Below are 24229 nucleotides of genomic sequence, written 5' to 3'. Positions count from 1 at the left end.
TGTGGAAGAGTACCGCAGGCTGTGTCTACCTGACCTCCTAATATGGCCACACACCCTCTGGTATTCACTACAACAGAGGGTAGGGGCATTTCTTGTAAGCCCAGGCTCGGGGTCTTGTCTGGGTCTGCACCAAAGTGACTCCAGTAGCCTGGTTAAGAAGCACAGGGCAGAGTGAGGCGCCTGTGTTTCCCAGCAGTAGGGCCACAGCATTCATCTGCTGGGCAGCCCAAGGTACTGTGTGCAGTGGGATCCCTCCCACCCAAGGCCCATGGAGCCTCCCAGTGGGAGCCTAGGGTCCCTACACTGTTCCTCTTAGAATGTTGTCCACCAGAGGCTCCAGAAGCCTCCAGAAGATTCCACACTTGCAAATGACAAACCTTATCATCCTTGACTCTTCTCAGGCACCACTGAGGGCCTTTACCCCCAAAAGCATCAAACACATACAGTGCTGAGGTCTGGAAGGAAGTCCGGACCCTCCCTAAGGAAAAAGTGCGTGATGTCATCCCACCCCAGGGGGCAGAGTTCAAAGGTGAGTTCAGGGACCAGTTCAGCTACTGAAGCCTCAGGGGGAAACACCTAGCCTTTTGGCCACAGCTTCTTTGGCTGGTCAGCTGGAACCAAACAAAACTGCTCCAGGGATCAGCAAGAGTCATGTCCAGTCTGAGCATGGCAGCTGGGCTTGTAAAATCTGCGATCTGCCCGAAGGGAAGCTGTAGCTGTGTTTCCTGGCTGTAAGCCTGCCCTTGTCATGTCAGAGGTGAACTGTGGAGCAAGACAAGGAAAGCCTTATCTTCCCGGAGTACTAACTCCGTGAGAACTAAGCCAAGTGTTCGCTCTGAGGCAAGAACTGAAGCCCTGGTGGTTGGAAACACAGGCGGCATCTTTACAAGAACACTAGCTGGCTTAAAGATGGACTTGGCGACAACAGCACACCCGAGTCCCTGAGCTAACGCCTGGCCTTTCTCCCACTTGCAGCCTGTGGTGTAACCACCACTTCCCTGGCGGGAGGGCGCGGCTCTGCTCCACAGCCCTGAGGCCCTGGGGTGAGGGCCTCCTGCTCTCTGCTCACCTGCAGTCTCTCTTGCTCAGCTTCAGAAAGACCACACTGGAGGTTAAAACGGATTTGCTGTTGCTGTTTGTTTTCCTGTTTTGTTTTTCTCATCTGCCCAACTCTTTCACGAAAACAGGTAGCCTTCAGAGAAACTAAGGCCGGTGATGAGAAACGGCCCCGTTGGGCCCTTGTGGTAGAGTTTTAGGTCATGATTCTGTCACGGGTGGAGTGGTAGCTACTCTGTGATGCCACCTGGCTCTTTCTCCTCTGCTGTTTGGGTCATCCCGTCATGCCAGAGACCTCCTAACTGAAACTCAGTGACAGGACCAGTGGGTCTGCCAGGGTAGCTCTACCCTCACCTCCAACCCTGCGGGCTCCCAGTGGGGGAGTCTGTGGTTGAGGGTGTCTAAGTGCGGAGCTCCCCAAAGGAAGATGGCGGCACAAAGATGGTGGGGGTGGGGATGTAGGGGGACAGCTAGCCTACCCCTAGATGGCCCTGCCAAGCCTGAGTACTGGGTCCCCCAGGAAGTATTCCGGTGCTCAGCCCCTGGACAGACCCCGGGCCTCTGAGATACCTGAGACACTGTCCCGTTGGGGAGAGTCAAGTGCAGAGCAAGCACCTGCTCAGGTGTTTCCAGGTCCCGTGCTACGCCCACTACCCCTGGATAATGGCACTCTGAATGAGATGGGGAAACTTAACTCCTGCTTGTCCCCCAGTGAATGGGAAGCTGGGGCTCTGCTCACAGCTCCTCAGAGGGATTGTCGCCTTGCAGAGGAGGGACATTGCCCAGGCCCGAGTACCAGGCAGCTGCCCAGGGTTTTCATCATGTTCAGGTGCACTGGGGATAAGGTCTCAAAGGACCACGGGAAGATTAGGATGTTCTCAGAAGTTTGCGTCCCCCCAGGTAAGCCGGTCATCATCACTGACTGCTCCTGGCCTTCAAAGCCTTTCAGGCATGAGGTCCCTCAGAGGGAAAGGCTTGTCAGCTGCATCTCCATGGATCCCCTTCTCTCCCATGCTGCAAGAACTCCTCGCAGTTCACACCTGAGGTCAGTGCATGCGGCTAGCCACCTCCCCCACTCCCACCCCCACTGGTACCCCCACTTCCTTTTAAGCTCCAGTTCCCACCATTTCCCCCTCTTTTTCACTTCCCTCCACACCTCAGGGCTCTGGCAACTCTGCCGCTTTTCTGCGAAGCTCCCTGTCTCTGACCCCATCCCTGACTGTGGGTACCAGATACAGTTGGTGGACGCTCAGTGAATTGGCAGACACGAGGCCAGTACAGTTCACCAAGGCAGCCAGGCCACAAGGAGGTGGGGATGGTGGCTTCTTGGTCAGGGCTTAAACTGGATGTGTCAGGAAGAAAAATAAATTCAGAACAGTTCAGATCGTTATTTCAGGACTCAGGGCATCAGGAAAAGAGCAAAGGCCATGAGAGGCGGCTGATTCTGCTCTGGCTCTAATCCAAAAGCCCAGTTCCTCGCGTGCCTGCTCACCGAGCACTCCCAGACACGACATCATGCCCTCTCTGGGCCCAGACTCTGCCTTCGCAGAGTGGCATATGTCTCGGGGAGCTGAGCTGTGGAAATCCCACTCCGGAGAAGATATGAGGCTCCACTTGACTGGAAGCTGGTAGTCAAGGAACATTAGCAACCACAGGCTCCCTCGAGAAACCGGATCAAACCAGCTAAAGAAGGGCAAAGGTTGATGCATGCCAAAAGCACCTGCGTGCATTTTTATTGGGAATAAAAAGATGCTTAGTGTGCATCTAAGGCGGAGGTTCAGTGCAATGGGTCACAGCCCATACTCTGAAGCCCTGTAGACGCAGCATCCTGACTTTATTACTCCCAGCTCAGGGCCTGTAGGTGAGTCTGCTTTATCTGTTTCATCCCTGTGTCAGCCCTGGCCCCAGAGTGCTGCCTGACCTAGGCAGTTCCGTAAATGATTGCTGACTTGAAGTCACTTGAAGTTACTTCATATCACGGGATCCCCTCTCCTGCTTCTACAAAATCAAAGTTAGACTTGAACTTGCCACAGAGAACTACTGTGGGAACTGAATGAGATGACATGCAAACATCTGGTGCCCAGGCCATGAGATGCTTCCCGAAGACCCTGCCAGCTCTGCCAGGCACAGCACCGTCAGATGCCCTGGCCCTCAGCAAACCTTGTGAGCTAAGGTTGTGGTCACTCTCTGAAGCGCAGCAATCTGCATCCCGGTATAAACCCTGGGAATCTACTCTTTAAAACAATATTCAGACCCCAGCATTCGGGAACTGAGAGGCAGGAGGATCACAGTGAGTTCTAGGCAAAACTGCCTCAAAAATCAAAAAATAAAAATAAAAAATTAAAAAAAAAACCTGGGAGGTTTTGTCACAGTTTACCCACTCAAGGATAAGAACACAGAGATGGAGGTTGGAGCTCAGGTTTGGGGTGCAGGCCTGAGGCCCCAAGTCTGGCATGGCTGCATCGTGAATTCGCCTGCCTATTCCTTCAGGGGAAGCCAGCCAGTCTAGAGCTGTTCTCTAGCCAGGATTCAACAGCCCTCGGAAGCCTCCCCTGGCTGCTAAACCAAGCGATGGAAAGAAAATTGAGGGTTTATGTATTTTTTAAATAAAGGGATTCTAATTCCAATAAAAAATAATGCCCTTCCATGGACAACTGCCATCTCCTCGGCTGCTTCTTCCCGTTTTAATAAAAATTTTTATTGTGTACATTAGGTTAACCAGACATAAGGCGGCCTCGCCGCAGCGCGAGCCACTCAAGGGGAACCATTCTGGTTCATGTCAGGACTGTGAATCAGGCTTCCTGGGAGGGAAGATGAGCGCAGCCACCCCGAAGAGCATCTCGGGGTGCTCTCCAGAGCAGAGGCTGGGAGGGAGTGAGGCTTGGTCCTCAGGGGACTGTAGTTATACAGATATACATACATATACATGTATATATACATACACACATTTACATACACAGACGTTTACATTCACATATATTCGCACACATTTACATACACACATTTACATTCACATATATATCCACACACACATATACAAACACTCACACACACACATATTCACTTAGACGGAGGTGAACTATGCAGCCCAGGTTGGTCTTGAACTCCCAATCCTTCTCTCTATCTGATCCTGAGCTCAGGGTTACAGGAATGCGTCACCACACTCAGCCGGAATCATTTGATCCGTACATTTCTTTCAAAGGATGCTGGCTTGAATGGTATAGAAGCCATCTCATGTCCTGCCCCTCTCTGCCTGATTACCAAGACCCAAAGCCAGGAGGAAGCTCACTGGAAGCTGAGGGTTAGAACTGTGCTGTCTGGATGCATTTTTCATGGTGATATTCCGTCTGCTTAAACGGACAGGAAGAGCTGGATCCTGGTACTGGCTTTTTTGGTCTGTGTTATCTCAGGCAAATTGATTAGCTCCTCTGTTCTCTAGTTTCATTCATCTGTCAACCATGAACACCGACACAAGCCTCTGATATGAATGAGAATCACAGCATGCGGTCCTGTAGAAGCCCCGGCAGAAGGCTCGGCACAGCCGATGCTCACTGTATCCATGGCATTCCCGTCCTGGCAACAACACCTGATGGAAGTGACTTAGGAAGGAGAGGTTTACTCTGGCTTTTGGTTTAGAAGGTGGAGTCCATCATGGCAGGGAAAGCGTGGTGGCTGGAGTGAGGCAGTCTTTGGTGGTGAGAGCTTGTAGCATCTTGCATGGCATTAGCTAGAAGCCAGGCTACACTTTCCAAAGCCTGCTTCCAGTCCTACATGGGTCAGCTAAGCTCTGTATCCTAAAGATTCTACAAAATAGTGCTACCAGCTAGAGACCAAGTGCTCAAATACACAAGCCTGTGGACACACTCAAACTGTAACAGGATATAAGATATTAAAGAAGGGCTTGCTATGGAAATGAGGCTTAACCATTGCCCATATCAGCCCCCACAATTTCCTATCCCTTAGTAAGTGTTAGGTAGGGGGCTGGGTAGGCAGAAAGGCACATAAGTCAGTTCTTGCTGTGTAACCAATATCTTAAAACTCAGAGGTTTGAAATGCCAATCAATTCTTATTTGTAGTTCATGAGTCCAGGCTAAGGATCGGCAGATCTTCCTGGCACAGCTGACTTTCATCATGATGGGAGTTACTGGCCGTGGATGGGTCTGGATTGTCTCCTCAAGGGCTGCTGTGCCACCAGCTATGGACAAGAACCAAACGGACCTGGGAAAGTCCTCCTGAGGCCTCAGCTCAGGCTGGCTCCCATTCTGTTTGGCTTGGATTGTGTACCACACATGGTCATAAGACTGACTGGATTTGAGACATCGTCAAAGCCACACGGTAACAAGTATGGTGCCAGAAGGAAGGGCTGAGCATAGGGACCACTGATGTAGGGAAATCCCAAAGGGTTTACCGGCCCAGTGGGACCCAAGGGGAAAGTCTGGGAGAGCTAGTCTTTAGGAGTCAGCTGTGCAGACCTGGATGCTGCCCTCAGCAGGGGTCTAGCAGGAGTTTACCAGGCCTCGTGGGACATACCCACAGGCCCCTGGACTGCACAGCCGGGTCTGCTGGCATAGAGTGTGGGAATAGCCAGAGACAGTCTCCCTGACTCTGAAGACCTGGGTAGGTGGCTAGGCAGTGAAGGAAGGTGATATACCTCTGCAAGGGCAGAATTCAAGCCACCTGACTCTGTCACCTCATGCAACCCTGGAGTCCTCTTTGCTACCTCTCACTTCTGACTCACGCTGACTGAAGCTCTCTTGACCCCCAACGTGGTGTCCCTAAGTAGCCCAGAGGCTTTGGTCACCAGTCCTCACTGGACCCGGCCCACCTGGTTCAGCTGCTCCTTCCTGCAAGAGGGTATCTCCTTTAGGAGTCATAAGAGACACTCCTAATCTCCTTGAGCTTCTGGGACTGTCATGGTCTTTGTCTATTCACATACAAAACCAGGATGTCTGGCTCATGGTCACCTGCAGGTCCAAGAGCCCTCAGGAACAAATGGGATGAGTGCTGGGCTGGGTGGGCATGAGAGAAATATGGTCACAACTGTGAAGGAACTTATGGAGCTGGCCGTGGCTCTGTCTTGCTGTGGGACAAAGGCAATGTGCCATGTCCCTACAAGAGTCAAGAGAACAGGGTGACTTTAGATTGGACAACTCTAGCAACCCTGCTAGGCCACCACTCCCCAGTTATGTGACAGAGACAAGTCTCTTGTCCCCACCCTGAGCCTCACACCAAAGATGGGGAGCCTCAGTTACACACTTAGAGCTGGTGGGCTCTGAGCAATTCAGGAACCATCACCCACTAACGAGATAAGAGAAGTGATTGCAGCCAGCTTCCTTGGACCCTTCTGTGAACTCAGGAAGAGCAACAACGAAGTTTAGAACTAGCCTTTGGGGTGTCTTCATAAAACCTGCTTCTGCCTTTGCCCTTGGATTGACTCCGTGTTCAGAATGACCTTTGAAATTCCAAATTGGCTTGTGTTATTTCCAGCCCCACGCCCTTCCAAAGCCTGCCAACGGCGAGACACGCTCCTTACCTCTCCATGTGGGCCTCACCTTCGGCAGGACCGTTCATATAGTTCCCTCTTCCTGTGTCCCTCAGATGGTAGAGTCAGGAGGATCAAAGCCTGGGCCCTGGCAGCCGTAGCAAACTAGGCTCAGCTACCTATCCTCACGGGATAATTAAAGAGATAATTAATAATGAAAAGCAGAGGAAGGAGACCTAGTCAATGTAGCCACATTGGGAAGCGGAACGAATAAAGAGGTACACACACACACACACACACACACACACACACACACACACGCTCCAAGCTCATCTTTGAGATCCTATCATGAGGTTTAGATTAAAACAGAGGGCATGAGGCACGCACGGCTAAGCATTTCCAGGGAAGGTGTGGCCCCATCCGTCATCCTCTTGGCTGCCCTACAAAGTGGTCTCATAAGTTGTCAGAACTGTGTTGACCAGCACCCGCTCTGCTGGCACCATGGCCCCGACCCCTTTTCTTCTCCCAGCTTGAGGTTCCTGGGGAACTCCAAATCTTTGGAGTCCATCGTCTCAGTAACCCCACAGCTGAAGGGAGGGACTCTCGTCTCTCTCTTTAGAGCATCTTAGCTCTTGTCAGGATGGCTACAGACTCGAAGCTTCCTTGTACCCCTCGAACCTGCCACATTCATTTCCATGACACGGCCTTAGCTCTGGCAATATCCTCCGTCTGGAGTGCTCTCCCTTGGTACCAAACACTCCTTTCGTTTGTCCAGTCTCCATCCAAATATCACTTCCCAGCAAAGACTCATCTAAGCTTGGTCCAGCTTTGTTTCACTAAGGGCTTGTCCCCCACAGAAATGATACCGTCCATTTATAACTGGTTGTGATTAATGATGGTGGGCATTCGCTTTTGTTTTCTGATGCTAGCGGGATACCTAGCACTCAGGGGCTAGGTTGCCACCTGGGGTGTGCATATACAGGCCATGAGACTTGTAAGCTTTTTTGTATGTGTGTCTACACGTGTGCACATCTGTGTTCATGTGTGTGCACATACGTGCACATTCACATGTGTGCATATACATGTTGGAAACCAGAGGTCAACATCAGATATCTTCCTCAATCACCCTCTGCCATGTTTTTTTTCCCCCCACAGGATCTTTCACTGAGTCCAAAGCTCATGAACTCAGCTGGACTGGCTGAGCAGCAGCCCCTAGGGGCTCCTGCTGTCTCTGTCTCCACAACACTGGATTATAGGAACCAGAGTTGATTTGTTTTTCAGTGCAGTTGGTTTTGTTTTAACGTGGACTCTGGAGAATTGAACTTTGGGGTCCTGGTGCTTGGATGGTAAGCACTTTACTGACTGAACTATCTCTCCTGCCCTTTGTGAACCTTTTGAAAACCCAAAGATGCCTCATCTGCCTCAAGTAATCTTCCCAAGGATCCTTTAATACAAATGGAATGGTAGCCACATTTTCTGTGAGGACATCGGAGCTCAAAGAGCTGAAGAAACTTGCCTGGAGCCACATGGCTAATGGAACCCAGGCTTGGACCGGTCCCCTTCCCACTGCTGTGCCTGCCCATGGAGGAGTGCCAGATGGTTTTGGGATGCATGCCTTTCCTCCAGGTGATGGGACAATGCTATGCCTAGGATGGCCCACTCAGGTGAAGGGGCAGCGCTATGCCTGTGTGGCCCACTCAGGTGAAGGGGCAGCGCTATGCCTGTGTGGCCCACTCAGGTGATGGAGAGGTGCTATGCCTAGGATGGCCCACTCAGGTGATGGGGAGGTGCTATGCCTATGATGACCCACTCTCCACTCAGGAAGCCTCTCACTAAGAGCAATTGCCACAGACAATATGCAATCCTCACAGTGAGCCATGTAAAAGTGGACAGTCAAGGTCACAGGGAACCATGTCATTTGCATGCTAATGGCGTGGCCAGTGTGGAAGGCTGGAACTGGAGCACTGGTTGGTACCTGACATCAATCATAGGCTTCATCTTCAGGGCATTTCGAGCTGCACACATCCTGACGGTGGAGCATGGCTCTTCTCAAGCTCGGAGCAGATGTTAATTTGCATGCAGAGCCTCCATTTGTCGATGGTTCCCATTATCCCTATAATTGCCCCCACATACAGGGCTCGATAAAGTTATAAAGCTGTCCTTCGGGAGCTCCAAGTCAATAACAGGGCTATTGATCAGGTGGGGAAATGGTCTCCCGGCACTCTTACTGCCCAGAAGAAAAGTCCCCTGTGGGATTGGGGGTCCAGGCCCCGAGTCTCCCAGAACCTGCGTATTAGAGGGAGGCACTGTTTTCAAAAGTGAAGACAATATGGGGAGGCCACTGAGCACCAGGCAGCTTGTCCGGGTAGCTGGACGTTCCCTAAAAATGTACCTTGGTAACCAGAGGTGGTGGCACAAGCCTATAATCCCAGCACTCTGGAGGCTGAGTCAGAAGGACTGCCATTGCAAGTTTGAGACTGCATCTCAAGATTGTGCCAACAAATAAACAAACGAATGAATGAATGAATGAATAGCAAAAACAAAGATCAGCCCTGGGTGGCAGTCAAGTGGGCCATTCCAGTCCATGTGTGGCAAGGACAGCCAGCATTCAGGGACTTGAGTCTCATCTCTCTCCCTCTCTGGGCATGTGACCTTGAACAAGCCAATCTTTTTAAGCCCCAGTTCCTCTTAAGCGAAATGGAGGGTATGCTAATCCCTTTGCCTGTTTCCTCAGGATGTGTGTGTGTAGTGTGTGTGTGTGGGGGGGGGGTTGAAGTCATCAGCATTTGTGCAAGGAGCGTGGTCCATGCTCCAGGGTTCAGCCCCACACTCACACGCATGGACAGCACTGACTGGAGTCAGTAGGCTATGGAAAGAGGGCATGAAGTTGAGAAGGGATGGAGGGTCGGAGAGGAGTTGGAGGGACGATGGGAGGTAGATACGATCAAACTACATGGTATACAAGTATAAAGTTCTCAGGAAATGAATAAAAACAGCAGATAAAGAGGTTTATTTCTGCTGAAATAAAAACATAAGTAAAGGGTGCTTCTGCTGTGTGGAAACCCCTTGGGAGAACCCCACACTGTGGCCTCAGCAGCAGCCCTTTTAAGGCTTGAACCACATCAGCATCCATGATCCCACTGACACAGATCTCTGCTTGTGTGTCTGACTTCCTCAGGGACAGTGACCAGGCTGGCTAGGAATAATATTTGGAGTCACCAGTGTGTTCCAAATCTGGCCTTTTGTTTCAATGCTTGCAGCCTCGTTTTGCTCCACTGTGACCGTCCTGGTCCCAGCGGGTGCCTGGAGAGGATGAGGGGAAATGGCAAGAACCGAGGCTGTTTTCTTTACTTTTCCCCATGAAGGCCCCTGTCTCTGAGTCCTGAAAGTTTTCTCTCACGTACCTATGAGTCAGAGGTCAGAGGTTGTCTTCCACCCACGTCTGACTTTAGTGCATGCAAAATTACTGAAAGTTCCCAATCACCTGGGTTGTCACGTTATGGCTAAGGCTAAAGTTGCAGGAGTCTGGTAAGACAATTCCTGCAAGACAGCTAGCAGAACATGCCCAAAGCCTCTCTCTTCAGAGTCCTCCTGGGAGATGTCTACAAAAACAGTATCAGCCAACAGCCCTCTCCACCATAAGAGGCCAGTGTGGGCTGAAAGCATGCAGCCAGTCAAGCCCCACCCCTGCCAAGTTGTCTTTGCCTCGCTCACCTCCTCCCACTCCCTCGTTCTCTCTCTCTCTTTCAGTGCAAGTTTAATAAGCCAATATCAAAACCATCTATGCCCAGAGCTTTCAAAGATTTAAGACTTTTAAATGTGAAGCACCTCATTATATCTGACTATTTTCAATAAAAAAAAAGGAGAGTCTCTGATAAGGCTCTGATATGATACCAGTTATCAGCAGGATTTGTTTGACGTCGATTTGAAATGGGCACTGCTTGCTTTGGGGGTAATGGAATCAAACGCCTGGCAACTGCACGGTGCAAGTAGATCGCTTTTCAGGTATGGGCACGGAGACGGGGAGAGACTGTGTTTGGGGTTTACCAAAATAGAGCTCCCTTGTGCGGTGTGGCACACAGCGCTGGCTCCATGGACAATTGACTTCCTTCCCTATCAACCAGCTACAATGTTTACCTTCTTATTCCAACCATTTCCAAACCATTCAAACTAAGAGGATTAGCGTCATGTTTCAGCCAAGGTGTACTTTTATTTCAGCAAAGACTTCTTTCACTCTTGGGGGGATTAAAGGCCTAAAAGAAATGGCTCCTTTATGTGTCCTTCATGTGGCATTTTGTGTCACATAGGTATATATATGTAGGTATGTATATATATGTAAATATTAAAATATATATATAATGTTTTAAAAAGACTATAGTGTTTTTATCTGGTAGTGAATTTTTTTTTAAAAAAAGAGTTAAGTTTCTGGACAAAGAGCATAAATGGTGAAGAATCATCCAGAGTCAGAACTGGATTTCCTGCCCTGTGAATGCCTGATAGATAAAGTTGTCTATCAGTAAGGGTCCAGGAGGGTAGCAATTATCTACACCCTGAGCAGACTTGCTGAACCACGTGGCCGGGATGGACCTTTCAGACATGTGAGTGCTGAGATCCTGGCTGGAGGAGCATGCCCTTGTACATTTACCCACTCATGTGGGTCCTGAGACTCTAAGTTTCAAGACTTACTACTTTCTCCTGGGTCTTGTTGGCTTTTGGGACAGGGTCTTACTGGATTTTCGAGGCTGGTCTTGAACTCAACAATACCTTCCACCCCTACCCAAGTGCTGGGGTTCGGGATCATGGGCATGTGTCATCATTCCCAGCTTGCTCACTCTTTCTTTGTTCCATCCCTCCCTCCCTCTTCCCTCCCTCCCTCCCTTCCTCATTCCCTCCCCCTCCCTTTCTCCCTCCCTCCCTCTATCCTCCCTCCCTCCTTTCCTCATTCCCTCCCCCTTCCTCTCTCCCTTCCTCCCTTCCTTCCTTTGTTACTTCCTCTGCTCCTCTTCCTTCAACTTTTATTCTATTTACTATTGTGTGTGAAATACATGTGTGTGCACACATGCACACATGTGCCACAGCATATGTATGGAGGTCACAGAGAAGCTTTTGAGTCAGCATTTTCTTTCTACCCTGGGTCCTAGGATCAAACTCAGGTCATCAGGCTAACGTAGCAGCCACCTCTACCCACTGAGCTGTCTCTCTGGCTCCCTACCTACTTATTATTTTTTCACAATGAGAATTTGATATAAAATCAACTTGAAAAAGCCATGACTGGGTCATGGCCCTCACAAGGCACATTCTGAAGTTAGATGTTTTTTCATATCTGTCTTTGTCCATCTGGCAGAGCCTAAAGATCTACATGTGTGATTTATAAGATGCAGTCTCACAGCCTAAACACCAGCTCAAAATTCATCAGAAACAAAATCCCAAGACCCACAGTAGAGCTGAGGTTTTGAAACTCAGGACCAGGGTCTTAGGACAGCATCCCCCAGCTGACTCAGGAGCTGATTTAGGGCAAATGCCTGTTTGGGAGTTGTGTTCCCTAAACATTCATGCGAAACCCAAAACCACATTGTTAGCAGAGGCCAGTAGAGACGGGGTCTTTAAAAAGGGAACTGAAGTTCAATGAGGACATGCAGATGAGTGCTCCCAGGACAGCTATCCTTAGAAGGAAGGGACATCGGACACAGGGACATATACATAGAAGAGAAGCCAGGTGAGGACCCAGCAAGAAGGGGCTGTCACAAGCCAAGGAGACCAATCTCAGGGGAATTTGATCCAGTTACCACCTCGATCCTGAGAATTTACAGCCTAAACGGCAGGCGAAAAGACACATGACCATTAAACCACGCAGTCTGGCATTTTTGAAATGGTATCTTTAGAATACTGACATATTCTTCTATCACAAAAAGAGACCTGGAGTAAGATGGTAACTTGCCCAAGGCCATACATCCTATTAGGAACAGAGCCAGGCTAAAAGCAATACAGTGAATAAGAAATAAAATGTAGGCATGTCTTATTTCAGTTAGAGTAGAGACATGGGCGTGAAAGAAACTTTAAGAGGGGTAGGGCCAGCAAGGTTTAGTGGATAAGGACATTTGCTGTTAAGCCTGATGACAAAATTCAACACCCAGCATTCACATGGTAGAAGGAGAGAAGAGATTGTTGTTGCAAGTGGTCTTTGACATAACACACACACACACACACACACATACACACACATGCACGCACGCACACCACTCTACTGGTTTGAATGAGAATGGCCCCCATAGACTCTTATGTTTGAATACTTGGTCCCCAAGTGGAACAGTTTGGGAAGGATTAGGAAGCGTGACCTGGTTGGAGGTGAATCACTAGGGATAAGCCTGGAAGTTTTAAAACCCCTCACCATTCCCAGAAAGTCTCTCTCTCTCTCTCTCTCTCTCTCTCTCTCTCGCTCACTCGCTCTCTCTCTCTGCCTCCTGCTTGTGGATCAAGGTGTTAGCTCTCAGTCAACCCTGCTGCCATGCCTTTGCTTTGCCATCATGGACTCTAAACCACGGAAACTTGAAGTTCCAATATGTTGCCTTGGCCATGAAGCTTTGTCACAGCAATAGAAAATTAACTAAGACAAAGACTTAAAGATTACAAGTGCTGGTGGCCTGTGCAACAATGACAAAGGGACAAGACATGTAACTGGAATTTCTGGAGAGGGAAACAGTGAAGGTATAAGGAACACTTAATATTGTCAAAATTTTATAAAAACTGTAAATCCATATATCTGAACATATCAATAACCACAAGCACAAAAAACATAAGAAATATAGACCCAGTGGGGGCTTTGGAGTTGATGAATCACAAACGGGTGATTTACAAGGAAAAGTTTATTTGGGTTCATAATTGCGGGTGCTAAAAGCGTAAGATCTAGAGGCTTCCTGGTGAGCGCCTGATGTTGCTTTATTGCTTTGCCTTGTGAGAGAAAGAAGAGGGTTGACGAATGGAACCACATAACAGAGACAGAACAAGAAGAGACAGCCAATGTATTAGTCGCTTTTATATTTCCATGAGAAGACACCATGACTACGGTAACTTATAAAAGAAAGAGCTTGTTGGGGACTCACAGATTCTGAGGGTAAGCCTATAATTGTCGTAGTGGGAAATATGGCAGCAGGCAGGCAGGCATGGCCCTGGAGCAGGAGCAGAGAGCTTACATCTGATCTAAAGCACAAGGCAGGGAGAACTAACGGAATGATGCAGGCTTTTGGAATCATGCAGGACGGTGCTTGTTGCCTCACTCTCTCAGTCATTCTTAGCTAGCTTTCTTATCACACAGCCCAGGTCTGCCTCCTAGGGATGGTGCTACCCACCGTGGGCTGGGGCTGCCTCTATCAATCATCTGTCAAAACAATATCTCACATGCGTGACCACAGACCAATCTGATCTAGGTAATTACCCAATTGTGGTTCCCTCTTCCTGGTTGGCTCTAGAGTGTATAAATGCTAACCAGCACAGGAACTGAGACTCGGTAAATGTTTTGGCAGGACAAAAGTAGAGTGAAACCATAGCAGAAGGCAATGGAGTCATGACAGCAGACTTTTCATTAATGGAAACACTGTCTTTATAGGAGAAGCCCCAGATGGCTGCTTCGTCCCTTCTACCATGTGACTATGGAACAAAAGTTACTGTCAATGAACCAGGACTCTCACAAGACCTATCGTCTGCCAGCCCTTGGATCTTGAACCTGTGAGTCTCCAGAACTGTAAGAAATACCTTTCTGTTGTGTCTAAGGTACTCGGGTTATGACTTTTCACTACAGCAGACTAAACACAGGAAGGCAAGCTTCGTACCGTCATTCCCTGTCTTTCCTGGAGAACTCTGCCCTTCTCTCCTTGTCCAGTATCATCACTATAAGCCTGAACCTCATCCCAGGGTCTGCCCAACAGAGAAGCCTCCTCGGGCAGTGGTGTGTGTGTGTATGTGCATGTGTGCATGCATGGGGGGTTGAGTGTGCATATGAAAGTATGTGTGCATGTGAGTGTATGTGCATGTGTGAGTGTGTGTGCAAGTGTTACACAAATGTGTATGTGAGGGTGTGCATGTGATTGTTGTGGGGAAGTGTGCATGTGTGTGCCTGTGTGTGTGTGAATGTGTGTGTTTAATGTCCCTAAGTCCCATGTGGACAGGCATCACATCCTTTCTATCTTTTTCTCATGATTATCACAATGAATACGCATAGCAGGAGCTCAGTAAACAACCACTGAGCTAAGATGTGTCCTGATGAACTATAGAGACCTCAAGCGCAGACAGGATGTGTCCTAGACATCAGCTACCATCCCGTTGGTTAGGAGGCAATCTTGATCAGCTTTGAATTCTTTTTTGCAGGAGGGTTTTTGAGACACGTTTTCTCCGTGTAGACTTGGCTGTCCTGGAACTCATTCTGCAGATCAGGCTGGCCTCGAATTCATAGAAATCCACCTGCCTCTGTCTCCCAGCGCTGGGATTAAAGGCATATGCCTGGCATCTTTGAATCTCAACCCTTCTACCAAGACCTGGTATTCAAAACTGGGTGATTTAATGCTGTGTGTGCATGTGTCTGTCCTTCTATGCAGTTGGAAGCTATGGAAAGCCAGTGCCCAGAGAAGGCTGAAGTAACCATGTTCTAACATTTTTTTTTTGTTACAGCTGCAGAATACCCTAATCAAAGACAACTTAAGGGAGAAAGGGCTTCGGCTCGCAGTTCCAAAGGATACAGTTCATCAAGATGGGGAAGACATTCTGGTGGGAGAAGGAAGCTGGATTATCATATCATACAGGAAGCGGCAGGGGAAGGAGGAAAAGGAGGAGGAAAAGGAAGAAGAGAAGAGAGAGAGAGAGAAAAATAAACAGGAAGTGAGACAAGGTTATAAAACTTCAAGGACTGACCCCAGTGACTTACTTCCTGCAGCAAGATTCTACCTCCAAAAGGTTTCCTAACCTTCCCCAAAAGTGCCAACAGCTGAGAACTAAGTGTTTAAAACACATGAGGCTGTGGGGACATTTCATCCAGGTGGTGTGGATCAAGGAATGCACTGGGGTCAGCAGTCCTGGCAATCACTCAGCTATGTGGCCACAGGGCAGGCGCTCACCTTCTGAACACTGATAGAACCAGGCATCAACCATAGACTTATAAACAACCAAGCTGTGAATGGGTCCAAGAAACCCATCCCCATGTCCCTGTGTCCCTGGAGTTTCACTTCTTTAAGAAGTGACCTCCCCATGGTAATGTCACATTGAAACCCTGAATGTCTCCTTAATATGTCATCTCACATGGAGCTGATCCCCAAGATAGGAGAGGGCACCCCACTGCCACATTTTTTATGCCTTTCTGGTTGTGAGGTAGCTGGTCCCGAGGCTTTTCCCTGTGTGCTGGCATATTTCTCCAAGGTACCAAGTTAACTTCCAAACAAGGTGTTCCCCTCCCACCCCAACTGAGGAATCCCTGGGAGCAAGGCATTCCAGGGTCTTTCCCCCTCGGGACACTTACAGGAGAGGATGACAGAAACCCCTCTGGAGTGGTCCGAGCTCCACAAGGGCATAGAAGAATTTTATAATACAAGTGACCTATAGCTGCAGCTGGCAGGGGCTGGAAGGGCAGAACAATAGCAACTCTGTCCCTAGAGTGTGCCCTCATTTTGTTTAATACCCTGCGTTCCCAGGCTAAATGCAGTGGTCTCATCCACCCGGGTGAGATAGGAAAGGCACCTCAGAGCAGCCACGCATCTTTCCAGGGCATCACACAGCCCAGGATGAGAGTTGGTAGCAGTCTTCAGGTTCAAAGCTACAGACGGCAGGCACATGTCAATCATGCCTGCATCCCTTCAGTCATCTCGCCACAGAGAGCCTACCCATGCCGTGTTAGGTGATGGAGAGACAAGGAGAGCGGAGCTTGCTCTTGGGCTGGTGAGATGGCTCATGGGGAAAGGTGCTTGCTACCAAACTCAACAAAAGGAAGGAGATGGCTCCTGCAGGGTTGTCCTCTGACCTCAATGTGTGCTCAATGACAGGTGCACACCTGCACACAAATATATGGAAACCACAGTTAAAATTTCATTTTGGTTGGAAGGGGCTGGAGAGATGGCTCAGCAGTTAAGAGCACTGGTTGCTCTTCCAGAGGGACAGGGTTCAATTCCCAGCACCCACATGGCAGCTCACAGCTGTCTGAAACTCAAGTTCCAGTGGATCTGACACCCTTACAAAGACATGCAGGACAAACACAAATGCATATAATCTTTAAAAAAATTAAAAGGAAGAAATTTCATTTTTGACAGCCTGCTTTTATATCTAGGGGGAAAATGGAGTGAGCAACAACCACACAGGGAAAAGTACAATTACACACTGTGACGTGCGGTGGGGATGTGGGCGAAAGGCCCTGGGTCCATAGCACAGGTAAGATGTCTTCAGGGAAAGAACACTACACAGCACCACCAGTTTGCTCAGTGACCATGGGGTGACTTTGATGTGAGTCTACCAGGGGAGAAGACAGTCGGTATGTCTGCGCAAATGCCAGGGCTGTGAGGCAAGAACAGGGGGTGCAGAGAGGAGCTGGCAGGTATAGAGAGAGGAGCCAGCCGGTGCGTGCACACACACACACACACACACACACACACACAGTGGGGGTGGCAGACAGAGAGGAGCAGGCAGGTATAAAGAGAAGAGTGTGGGTATATACACAGAGAAGGGGAAGGGAAGGAAGGAGAGAGGGAAAGAGAGAGAGAGATAGAGAGAGAGAGAGAGAGAGAGAGAGGAGCAGGCAGGCAGGTACACTGAGAAGCAGAGCTCTGAGCCTGACAAGCCTCTGATTCTGCCCAAATGATAACTTGCTGAGGGAAATGACCTTGCAGCTTCCAGGCTTTTCATCTAATTGCAAACCAGGCAACCTTAGCCACAGCAAGATCTGCAGATAGCCAGCACTGTCATCGCCTTGCCTGGCCTTGCTGGCACCTGTCCTGCTCTATACCCTAGAGTAAAGGCACACATGTGCCCTCAGGACACCCAGCTACCCGTGCTGCACTCAGTGCCTAGAACCCGGTGAGTGAGCACTGGGACCCCAGCAGGGAACATGGGTCCTAACTCAGACCCAGGTGGGAAAGCAGCTTAAGGGCACAAAGCCCCTGGGGACACCCTCCTGCAAGGCTCTGGGAAAGAGTCGCCAGTGCTCCTGTGGGACCCAAGTGTGGGGACCACAAAGAGAGGGAGAGAGGGAGAGAGAGAGAAAGAGTTTCAGAGAAATCTAGGGATGCAGTCTGGCATTCGTGCTAGAAGGTAAAGACTGGTCTGTGTTATTTGCCATGCGGTGTTTCCCACCTACAAAGATGAGTGTGGATCCCAGGAGTTAGGGGAGGTGATGAGGAGCAGAGAGTCTGGGCTGTGAAAACCTCTGCCTCTTTGGACTCTTTAAGACCCCTCCTTTGGGTGGTCCTTGGACTTCCCACAGGGCAGAGAACCCTGATTGCTCTTTGGGCTGACGAGGGAGGGGGACTTGATTGAGGGAGGGGGAGGGAAAGGGGAGGTGGAGGTGGGGAAGAGAAAGAAATCTTTAATAAATTAAAAAATAGACCCCTCCTTTCTCCATTACAGAAGATGCATATCATCTATATAGAGGTATGGATGTTATATAAAAGACGGAAGGCACAAAGGATAAAGACAAGCATGGCCCTCACTAGCAATCTCAAGGTGATGTACAAGATCTCTCCAGGCCAGGTACATGCTTACCGAGACACATGTGCTTCTATTCATGAAAACGGACCCTACTGTACAATGCTATGTGTCTTGGTAAAATGTAGACATTTTACCTCTTTAGAATATACTTCTGCAATATCATTATACATTACTGTATAATGTAAATTTATTAGTCACAATTCACTTACCACACTCCCTGCTATAGGCATTTAATTTACTTCCAAATTGGATGTCCTACAAGCTTGAAGCTAAGTAAGTACATTGAAGGACTGGGGATATGGCCTCATTGGTAGAGTTTTTGCCTAACATGCACAGGGTCTGGGTGTGATCCTCACCACTGCATAAACAGGACATGGTAGCATGCCTGAAATCTCAGATCTTATGGGAAATGAAGGCAGAAGAATCGGGAGTTTATCTACATAAGAAGCTCAGGGTCAGGCTAGGCATGCAAGCATATATACGTATACACATATGCACTTATATATGTCTATGTGTGTGCATGCACTCTGAGCTCTTATTTAGGAGCCCAGAAATTTAGCTATTAGTGTATTAACTCATGAAAGGGGCACAGTGTCTATCCCCTCATTTAGTATGACAGTCACAGGTCTGAGTCAGAGCATCGGTGAAGTTCTAGTGGACAGAAGTCTTTATTTTGGAGGTATCACTAACTCTCAAGAGTATTTCAGCAAAGAACCCTTCAGTTCAGTCCCTCATGAGCAAATTCCAGCATTAGCTCAGTTAGAACTGCCCTTGATTGACATGTGCACCTCCATCACCTTGCTAAGTATCTATTGAGTGTCTCTGGGTAAGAGAAATGGCGCACACATCCTAGTTCAGGCTGAGCGGGAGCCTCAAACCATTTCAACTCTGGCACCCATTAAGTCATAGCCAGCAATGCCCTCATTTGTGTTTCTAGAACGTTCTCCTTGCTCCTTTGATTAATGGGGCCAGACATGGTAGCACAACTTCAGGCAGACTGAAAACTCTGTTTAATTATTATGACAGTGCCTGAACTTCCTTCTGTGCCCTTGAAGGTGATATAGCTGAGCAGGCTAACCCAGAGCCTGGAAGCCCCATGAGCCAAGACGAGGGCGGAGTTTAAATACCTAAATGTCAACTAGAGAGAGAGTAGCAAGACGAAGAATCATTCTCAAAGGGAACCAATGAAGTGCCCAGAAGCTCCAATAAAGAATCTTGGGGAACTCAGTCCAGCTCAGGCTGGCTCCAAACACTGTCTTAAACTGAAGGCCTCTGCTTCAACTACCAGAATAAGCCAATAGCCCCCAACCCTGCAAACAGGGCCTGGGTTTTGAGCTAATGTCATTTCTTGGGGGGTTGTAGGGGTTCTGTAGCTCTCTTTGAGAAGCAGCAGTTGGTCATTTGACACACCACCACTGTGCTCAAGAAATGGGACAGGACACAAGTGACAATAAAGCTAGGTAGGAGGAAGGTGGCTGCGTCTCCAGGAGCTCCCGTGAGCCGGCAGGTTCTCAACTGAGGCAGAATAGGGGCAATGCCAGCTCGCGGGCTCTAGAAGCGAAGGCTGAGTCCATTTGGCCCGGGCCTCAAAAGAAACGCTAGCAGTGCTATTCCCACGGGCTCCATATCCCAGAGTGAACTCTTGCAATGAGCCTCGCAGATCCTCTCAGGGTCACAGTGCTTGTGATGTCTGAATGAGATATCCCCTATGGTCAGGGCAGTTGAAGACTTAGTTCCCAGTGGGTGACTGGGGAGGCTTTGGAGGTGTGTCCTTCCGGAAGGAAGAATGTCACTGGAGTAGGACTTGAGGTTTCAAAGGACTCATGTCATTTGGTGTTTGCTCACCCTGTTTCCTGCTTGTGTTGGAAATGTGAGCTCTCAGCTGTTGCTCCAGCCACTGGGATGCCTGATGCCTCACTTGCCCCTCACTTCCCCCCTCTGATGGTGATGGGCCCTTACCCATCTGGAATTATGAGTCCAAAATAAACCTGTCCTTTTATAAGTAGTCAGCTGTCCTCATCAGCTTAGACCATGAAACCCAGTATGGACAAGTTCAACAGAACCACCATATACGGGCTGCTCATGCGTGCTTCAGCAATGCCAGGGCATAAATTTCATTCTTTTAGTAAGTTGCTTTGGTCATGGTGTTTATTACAGAAATAGAAAAGTGATGTGGTGCCCGTTCTCCCAGCTGTGGGAAGTCCCTCTTCTGGGCCTAGCCTCTTCCGAGGAGACTTGCTGATTTATAGCCCTCTCCATGCCGTGTGACTGGCCGATGAGGTGACATGTGAGCCAGATCACCTACCTCAATCCAGCAGCACTCTGAAGGCCACTTGTCTTCTGAGAACACCACACCCCAGCTTCTCCCTCAACCCACCCCACTCTACCTCCCAGAACACCTAAGAACCCAGCCCCCACCCTCGCCCCAGAGCACCCGTGGTAAATTCCTTCCGAGAGCCTGCTTCCTGGAGGCCCTATGACTTTCTTACATGTCACTCCTTGATCCTACAGCTTGCTAAGCATATGGGCTATTCTAACCGTCAGTCGTCACATGGTTCTGGAAGGGCAGCATAAAGGTATTTTTCAATATGAGGAAAAGCCCTAGAGAAATTAAGATTTCAATAATCTGTCCGAAGTCACAGAGGTGCATACACTCAGACCTGGAATCCAGAATGACTGTCAGACCTGATTCCCTTATATTCCCTCCAACATACCCCACTCTCCAAAGCTGAGCCAGTGTCTACCCTCTTCAGGATTCCTTCCAGGTTCTCTGCTGTGCGTGGAAGAACTCAGAAACTTGATCCCAAGTTCATGTCCTAATCATGTGTAGAGCCAAGGCCTTGGGATGGCAACTGGGCTTAGAAAGATGGTGAAAGGGGGGCCTCCATTGTTCCTTATTGCCTCACCGTGATTCCCTCCAGCGTGCTGTGATGTAGCAAGGACCCTCTCGACAGATGCCAGGCAGTGTCCAGTGCCTTGCTCTTGTCTCTTCCACCACCTATAACTATGAGCCAAATAAGCGTCTATTCCTTATAAGTTACCCAGTCTCGGGTATTTTGTGGGAGCAATAAAAAATGCACCAAGACCATCTCTTTATGATATTCTCTCTCTCTCTCTCTCTCTCTCTCTCTCTCTCTCTCTCTCTCCCTCCCTCCCTCCCTCCCTCCCTCCCTCCCTCCCTCCCTCTCTCCCTCCCTCTCTCTTTCTTTCTCTTGCTCTCTCTTTCTGCATAGCTCCTTGTTAAACTTCCCTATGGCAACTGCATTCTGCTTTTTATATGAGTTCTAAGACCATATCCCGCACATGGAGGGAGAGCCCATGTCACCTGCAATGCTGGGTCAGCTCTCTGCCCTGCCCGACACATACCAGATGAATGGGAGATACTTAGATTATTGAGCTGTTTAATTCTTCACACACATAGAATCTCTATCTTCTCAGAGCTTCTAGACGACACAGTTTATGAAAATATATGTTGTTCTGGGATGTGTGTGACATATTTAATCTTCAGCAGCCATATTTTCAATACACCATCTAAGGATACACAAACACACTGGTTTCAATGTGGAGGTTTAAAAGAGACTTCTAGAAGCAACGAGAATCTTTGTTTTGGTTTTTGACTGTGGCTGATTTTTTTAACATGCAAATAAATTGACATACATTCAATTCTGAACCAGAGAAAGGTCCAAAGGAATCCTTCAATGTAATAATAAAAAAAAGAACCCACCTCCTACCTTTGGCATCAAACTGCAGGGTCACAATTCACCTGACTGAGTAATCAGTCTCCTGCTGGGCTCTCGTGACTTATCTTTTCCTTCATATAAAACCATTATTATATTGCCATTTTGCAAGGGTGAAAGAACACCAGCTTATTGAGAGCATTACAGAGGGCACTAGGCTGAGGGGGAAGAGTAGTGCAGTCTGAAGCCAGTGCCACCATCTGTGTCCTGGACAGAGTCCTTGTGTGCGCAACCAGCAAGCCAAGCATTGGTGAGATATACTTTGATCCTTCCTAAAATAAGTGCCATCACCAGTACCATTTTAGGAATCAAGGAATAGGCTATGCAAATTGCCCAAGTGATCACGTGGGGATTGAAAAGCCAAGCCCGCGGCCAGACCTACAACTGTGCATTTTCCCAGATGGACAGAAGCCTGGAGGTCCCCAAGTGAGAGCCTGGATTCTCATCCACCCCAGAATTTGGAAGAGGCAAATGAGAAGCAAACAGTGAACATCACAAGTAGTCCTTGCTCCTAGTCCTCTTCTGCCTCCTGTGGGAGAGCTATCCTTAGTGGCCTCAAGTTTCTGCATGTCCTAAGAGAAGGAGTCCCCAACTGTGTTGGCTCCAGACCCTTCACTATCTGTAGTGCAGCTAGCTTTAGAAGGGCAAGGGCTCCACAGGCTCCACACGTTGATTTGATGACTGATTGGTGGAATGGTATAATTAAAGAATGGGTCCAACTTCAGGGCAAAGTTCAGGTAAGCCTGTTGTCCATGATAAAAATTCCAGGTGCCCAAAGCATCCATTCTACTCCTATAGTGTCACTCCCGGTCTGCACTGGACAACCCTGCCCACATTCCACTGCCCTGGGAGAATTACGGCTGGGAGATCTTGTGCACGCACCCCGACTTGGCATTCGTGACACATCTGGGGTTGTCTTTATCTACCTGTGCTCCTTTTTATCTGTGGCTAGCTGCACAAGACCTGCACAGGTGGTCAAGTCAGGCACAAACACAGCACGGATGGGGCGGGGCCTCAGAGGAGAAGCTATTAGCATTGACGGCTTCTGAGACAAACAGAGAGAGAGAGAGAGAGAGAGAGAGAGAGAGAGAGAGAGAGAGAGAGAGAGAGTCACTTTTCCTCTGGGAATGTGACCACGGTAGATTACTCACGCCCCAGTGGATGGTCCACGCTTACATGCATATGAGCAGCACTAACTAGACTCAGGGCATGGCTAATAGTAATCAAAAAGAGGACAGGAGGCTGAAAGGGAGATGGAGTGGAGTCGCTAAGGGGTGTTGGAGGGAGGTGGTGGTAACTGGAGATGATCAATATAAATGTATGAAACTTTCAAAGAATAAAACATGTTATTTTTTTTAAAGTCTTTCGTCTATTTCCAACGTGGTCTGCTCTATCCACAATGCCTACATGGCCGCATTTAAGCCCCCAGGCCCCTGACTTTGCTAGACTTTCTCGCTTGCATTTATCAACTTCTCTGGCGCTGTATGCCTTGCTGATGTGTTGTGCTTATTGCTTTTGTCTGCTGGCTCCAGCTGGGATGGGAGCCCTGGAAGGGATTTGTGTGCTCTGCTTGCGGGTGTGCCCCACACGGACAAAGAATGCCTGGTCCTGGTAGGTCCTCAGTAAATAGAAGTTCAATAAATGAATGGATGGGCTTGACTTTGTGCATCTGGGGGAATGCCACAATTTTAGATCTCACAGCCATCCAAGTAAGAGCTTTCGTGACTTTCTGTGGCTTGAGCCATTTTTGAAATGCTGGGGGCTCCATAGAGGGGAGAACATTAATCTTCCTTTATGATTACCTGACATAGTCATAATTTTACTTTGCCAACTGTTTCAGCTTAATTTTAATCCGTAATCACTCACTCATTCATTTAATCAATTAAGAGTGTTCAAGGTCTCCTAGGCCTAGAGCTTTGGGAAAAGTTCTAGAAGTTGCCAGGACCATTTGCAAACAAAAGCAGTACTCAGTTCAAAGAAGCTCTTCCCTTCTGACACAAGGAGCCTGGGGAGGGAGAGAGGGAGAAGGCTCTCTGGGTGGCTTCAGCTCTTCAGCAAGTAAGACATCCACAGAACCTGAAAACCCTCTGTGTCTGTGGGGTTGAGGTCCTTGGATACCCAAAGCCTGGGCCCTGATTTGTTTTCTGGTGGTGTGATAAATATCATGACCAAAAGCAACTTGGGAGGAAAGATTTTATTTGGCTTATACATCCTGATCACAATCTATCTCGAGGGAAGCTAAGACAGGAACTCAAGACAAGAACCTAGAGGCAGGAAC

This window comes from Alexandromys fortis, unplaced genomic scaffold (assembly GCF_014885135.2).
Source record: "Alexandromys fortis isolate MF-2015 unplaced genomic scaffold, M_Fortis_MF-2015_v1.1 scaffold_3, whole genome shotgun sequence".
Lineage (NCBI taxonomy): Eukaryota > Metazoa > Chordata > Mammalia > Rodentia > Cricetidae > Alexandromys > Alexandromys fortis.
This window is presented reverse-complemented; position numbering follows the sequence as displayed.